Source organism: Hevea brasiliensis, chromosome 2 (assembly GCF_030052815.1).
Source record: "Hevea brasiliensis isolate MT/VB/25A 57/8 chromosome 2, ASM3005281v1, whole genome shotgun sequence".
NCBI classification, from domain to species: Eukaryota; Viridiplantae; Streptophyta; class Magnoliopsida; order Malpighiales; family Euphorbiaceae; genus Hevea; species Hevea brasiliensis.
The window spans coordinates 11,683,016-11,689,167 of NC_079494.1; the positions used below are offsets into that span (position 1 = coordinate 11,683,016).

Sequence of the window (6,152 nt, forward strand, 5' to 3'; positions counted from 1 at the left end):
CCAGACAAATCCCACATACCTTAATAGTTTGCATTTTCCCTATAGTCAATTACCTCACCAAAGAAGTTAAATAAAAAATTTGTTTCTCAAGGTTAGATGTACTTACCTCATTAACCTTCATAGGTGTGTGATCCATTCTCATTCCAAACTGCTGAGAATTTGCTGCCATGTTAGCAATCAGCCTCCTTACCTCTTCTGGTGTCTTGTCAACCAAAGCTCCTCCACTAGTAGCATCTATCATACTGTGGTCCATTGGTAGAAGTCCCTCATAGAAATACTGAATCAAAAGCTGCTCACTTATTTGATGATGGGGACAGCTTGCACACAGCTTCTTAAATCTCTCTCAATACTCATACAAACTCTTTCCATTGTACTGCCGAATGCCACAAATTTCTTTTCTTATGTTGGCAGCACGGGAAGCAGGAAAAGACTTCTCCAAAAATAGTTGTTTCATTCCATTCCATGAGTTCACAGATCCAGAAGGAAGGTAATACAACCAATCCTTAGCTGTGCCCTCAAGTGAGAAAGGGAAAGCTCGAAGCTTGATTTGATCCTCTGAAACTCCTTGAGGTTTCATGCTGGAACACACAACATGAAATTCTTTTAGATGCTTATGTGGATCCTCACCTGCAAGACCATGAAACTTAGACAACAAATGGATTAGTCCAGATTTCAACTCAAAAGCAACATTTAAAGTAGGGTATTGGATACACAAAGGCTGTTGGTTTAGATTAGGAGCAGCCAACTCTTTCAAGGTTCTAGCAGCCATGGTTTCATTTTCAGAATTTGACTTTGAATTCGAATTCGAACTTAACTCCTTTGGAGATTGGACTCCTTTAGAGGTACTCAGAATCTGCCTAGCTTGCTTAGCCAATTTTCTCAATTGTTTAGCTGTTTTTTCTACTTCTGGATCAAAGATCAACTCACCAGATTGAGAAATTCTTGTCATAAACAAAAAGAAATCAAAGTAAAAACAGAAAAATGCCTCAAAACCCTAGAAAACAATCGAATTCGGCCTTAAAAGGGTGGGGTCAAGGAATCCTATGGATTGATTGGTCTTGATCAGAGCGTCGTTTCCTTCAAAATAGGTATGGGCCGCCCTTCAAATTCAACCAAAATTCTTAATGAACAGTAACACCGTAAATTTTTTTTTTTTGAAAACCTGAAAATAGCAACACTACACAAACAGAATTAATAACAAAATATCCTAACACCAAAAATATGAATTCTAATAAATTTCAGTTCTCCGGCAACAGCGCTAAAATTCTTAATTGGTGACAAATCCACCAGAAATTAAATTAACTAAAATCAACAATTATGAAATATTTTCTGCAGTAAGTGGTAAATCCAGGTCGAACCCTAGAGACTGAATTATTAAATTTCGTGCCTTGTGTAATGGAAAAAAAAAATAAAGGTTGGGGAGGGGGGGTTAATTCACAATCCAAAGAAGAAATCAAAAATTCAAAATTAAGATCTAAAAATAAGAAACTCTCCAATTAAACAAACTTTAATCCAAGGTAATTCGCATTCCAATGCATTGATTTGATCATAGACAAAAGTAATTATATCTTATTGAATACTTAACGTAGATTTACCAAACAACGAGGTAAACCCCTGACTTCCCTATACTCATCATTTCGAGCCTAACACTCTTATTGACTCTAATTATTAATTGAATTGGTATTAAGCAATCCCCATCAAATTAATAACTGTTTTAAGAAAAGGAAGTAGTTAAGCTGAACAATAATTTATGAAGCATAAATCATTTAATCCACCTTATTGTTTCCTTAGGTTATTATCGAAAATTTAGATCATAATCAATAAAACCTAATTGCTACTTATGTTCAATCTTGCACAACAATTACGGATTATGAAGATGAACTAGCAATTGATCAAATCAAACAATTAACTAATAGGCCTTTTTAGCAAATCATTCAACAGATCAAAAATAATTAAATCAGAAAACAATAGATATTCAAAAAGACATAAATTAAATTAAGAACCTGGTCTCACAAATCAAGCAAAAGAACTTGAATCCCTTGAACTGAATTAAAAACTTAGCCACTCATGTTCATGGCTTACAGAAAAATAAAGGGAAAATAAAGAAGAAATCTAAAAAGAGAATGGAGAATGAAGGTCTTCTATGGAGAACGAAGTCTGAATTGGGATGCTCTTAGCTGCTACCCAAAGATGTATTTATAATAAAAAAATCTAATCCCAAAGATAAGAACTAAACTAGGAAAAGTTTTGAAATTCAAAAAGGTAGATTTTTAATCTGCATTCACGTTTCTGGAATCAAGGCTGATTTCAGCGACTTTCTTTCCAAATCTGCCTCTGCCCTCTTCAGGAAAGTTGTAGCCCTATTTCTTAGCTTTCCAACAGGTACTCATTTTCCCAAATCCAATGTCTACAGCCCAAGTTATGGCCCAAAAATTAGGACTGGTTCAGACAGACAGTCCAGCCCATAGTGATGACTTCATTGCTATTTTTGACAATTAAAATGGCCTCATCTCGTGTCCAGCCCTTCATAGAAGTTGTAGAGGTGGCTCTTAAGGTTCAATTGGGCTTGATTTTGCTTCATTTGGACATCTAAAACTCCAAATACAAAATAAATATCGAAACTGGTCATGACACATCAAGTCTGGGCTTTTACAATAGATCCATAGCTCATTTTATCAACCTTGGAGACTGATTTGGGCTTTGGTCCCTCTTTATCTTTTGAAGTGCTCTATCTTAGCTTTTCAAAGGATTAAACAGCACTCAATTTGGAGACCCACAACTTTGGAAACACCTGAAAAATACAGCAAAAGTCAAATGCTGAAAATTTCTCTATTTAACACAATTATTCCTCAACTATCTAAAAATATGTCTAGATGATAAATATATTTTAACCAACTAAATTAAACATAAAAACACACTGAAAACACTAAATGTAATGGGAGTAAAATTAATAAATTATGCACTTATCACCCATTGACCGGCTTCACTTTAAATTTTGTGATCACCATCTTTGACATCTCAAACCATATCTCTGATATCAATTGTTGTGAAAATTACACTCGCACAAATTAAAGAATACAAAATTTAGTGTAGTTCAGTATAAGCCTACTTTACCAAACAAATTCACTATAAAGGAAAAGATAATTACAATAACTTGTAACGATCGGGAACCAATCACTAGAGGAATCGTCCGCTTTGGCCATAAGCCTCACGGTTTTGTCCCACAGGTGGAATGGAGAACTTCCCAGGAGGTCACCCATCCTAGGATTTCTCTTAAGCGAGCACGCTTAACCCTAGAGTTCTTCCAACTCTCCAGACCATTCCACCAAAAGGCGCCTCTACTGATTAGTTCCCCCATTTTATATATCATTACTTTTTGAACCCAAGACCATCTCCGTGCTTTGTCGATGTGGGATTTGCCTAAGGGACCTTTCTCCCCCCCCTTTCGGGACTCAGCGTCCTCGCTGAGGTTTGCCCCACCATCGCCCAAGAGTACACGCGAGCGGCTCTGATACCAATTGTAACGATCGGGAACCAACCACTAGAGGAATTGTCCGCTTTGGCCATAAGCCTCACGGTTTTATCCTACAGGTGGAATGGAGAACTTCCCAGGAGGTCACCCATCCTAGGATTTCTCTCAAGAGAGCACGCTTAACCCTAGAGTTCTTCCAACTCTCTAGACCATTCCACCAAAAGGTGCCTCTAGTGATTAGTTCCCCCATTTTATATATCATTACTTTTTGAACCCAAGACCATCTCCGTGCTTTGTCGATGTGGGATTTGCCTAAGGGACCTTTTTGTGTTTAATGCTCATGTTTAGTCAAATTTTTGAATAAATATGATTTTATTTTTGCATAAAGCCCAAATTATGCCATTAACCCATTCAAATTATTGAGCAAAGTTGAGTTACCAAACCTGCAACTCTGCAGAATTTCTATTGAGCAGTAATGTTTGAAGGGTTATAACTCTCTCTACAAAACTCCGATTTAGGCGATTCTTGAACCGATGGAAACCTAAGACATAGTAGAACATTTCATATGAAGAAATTTAGACCAAATTATGAACTTAACTTAATCAAATTACTGACCAAAGTTGGATCAAAATCTGTCAGAACCCAAAATCTTAGCATGAACAGTACACGTGAACAGTAATTTTATTTTGGCCATAACTTGAGTTACAAAACTCTAATTGGGGTGATTCAAAAAGGAGAATAAACTTAAGACAATAAGGAACATTTTCTATGAAGAAAGTTTTATCAAATTCCAACAGTAAACTGATCAATGAAACAGTACAATTAAGGACACCAAAACTGAAAATTTGGCAATTTTGCCTAAAAGACCTAAGTTTTGAGAAAATGACCAAAACCAACAAGTTTGGTGACCAAAATGTGGTATGTGGGTAAAGTTGGAATTCCCATACCTATTAAGCCTTAGAAAGTCAATAATTTGACTTGAATAGTGCAGTGAATAGTAACCCAAAACACAAAATTTCAAGAACGTCGAATTTAGCACGTTAGAGCTAGGTAAAAGTGAAGTTAAATTTATTATTGGATTTATGCTAAGTTATGGTACTGAAACACTGTGAAATTGTGTGTTTCAGTGGAAAAGAATACCGGGACAGAACCCGAGGAGTCGAGTTAAGGCCAACAGGCAACTCATTTGAGGTTTGTGCACAACGTGTAATTTTTGCAAATTATTTTATGCATATTGTTTTGAATGATTTGAAAAAGTGAATTGAGACATTATTTATGATGCTTTAATCGAAATTGTTGAAAGTTATTGTGTATATTTGAAATGACAATGTTTAGCAAATTGTAAGATAAGTTTTGAAACCACAGTGTCATGGCCATATATTTGAACACCTCACTAGCACGACTAGTGGAGGTAATTAGTTTCGAATTTTGATTCCTTCTCTGGAGAAGTGTTGAGGTGTGCCAGTAGAAGAGGATGTGAATGGATATCCATATATTTGAGCTAGCTAGCCTTGTGATGTGATTTCTCTTTAGCCTTTGGCTATTGAGATTCTATTTGTTTCGAATGGCATGATTTAACTGTGGGTTTTATGAAATGTGTTTTGATACTTTGAAATAAACTTGGTTTGCATTTAAAATCTCATAATGCATGATTTGTACTTAATTCTCATGTTCAGCCAAATTTTTGAATAAATGTGATTTAAGTTTTGCATAAAGATTATTTTAGTATGATGTGCACCACTGAGTCCTAGTACTCAGTGATAGCTATTCTTTGTCATGAATCTGAGAGACTAGAAAAGCGTGAGATTTGCTAAGGATTGAGGATCTTCCTGTTTTGAAGCTATCGAGTATAATTTATACCCTAATTATAAATATTTCTTTTGATGTATATATTGCACATAAATGTATGGACATGTAAAAATGGGTCTTGAGCAGTTTGTATAAAATTTGTATAAAATTGTAATATATATAGTGGATTTGAAATTTGAAAGTTGATAAATGTGTTGAGAAATTGATTGAGATTGAGTATGAAATTGAAGCAGTTGTTGAGAAAATTTTTAGAAGTGCTTTTTACAGGTATTTGAAGAACTGTTTCTCAAAATACAGAGGAAACTTTGTCAAAATTTTTATAAAATTTGCGGAAAAATAAAAGGGCTAAAATTTCCAACTAGCTTTCAACTTAATTATATGTTTAAAATACTTATTAGAAATGCTCACCACTTATCAAAAATAAGAAAATTGTTTTAAAATCCCTTGTAGGGTACTTAATGAGTTATCGGTAGGTGAAGTTCGGTAGTTCATTAGGTATTCTACGGGATCATGTTATACCTTACAGAGGGGTAAGGTGTGACATGTTTTAGTGGTATCAGAGCAAATTTTTGAAGTATGTTTTAACATATAAATTTGTGTCTTTCTTGTTAAGTACAACTGCTCAATGTCCATAATTGTTACATACAGTGCATTACATCATGAATATGAACTAATGGAGGGAAATCTCCTTGTGTTATTTGTTCAGGAGATACCCTAACTTCAGCCTGAAATGGAAGAAGGGGATCGCTCAGTTGAGCAGTTTGTTGAAGCTGAGGCACAAGGGGAAGCCCCAGCTTTACCGAATGTTAGTGGGTCAGCAGCACCAGCCCCACAAATGCGCAGTTCCCTACACAATTCGCATAGCAGACGG

At 35.5% G+C, this 6,152-nt stretch overlaps 1 non-coding gene across 1 annotated transcript; it reads left to right on the forward strand.

The window, feature by feature from the left end:
• The first annotated feature begins 299 nt into the window (after positions 1–299).
• Positions 300–406, forward strand: LOC131178181 (small nucleolar RNA R71). Its single transcript, XR_009147313.1, has one exon. It is a non-coding gene; the product is annotated as a small nucleolar RNA R71 (small nucleolar RNA).
• Positions 407–6,152: the final 5,746 nt, after the last annotated feature.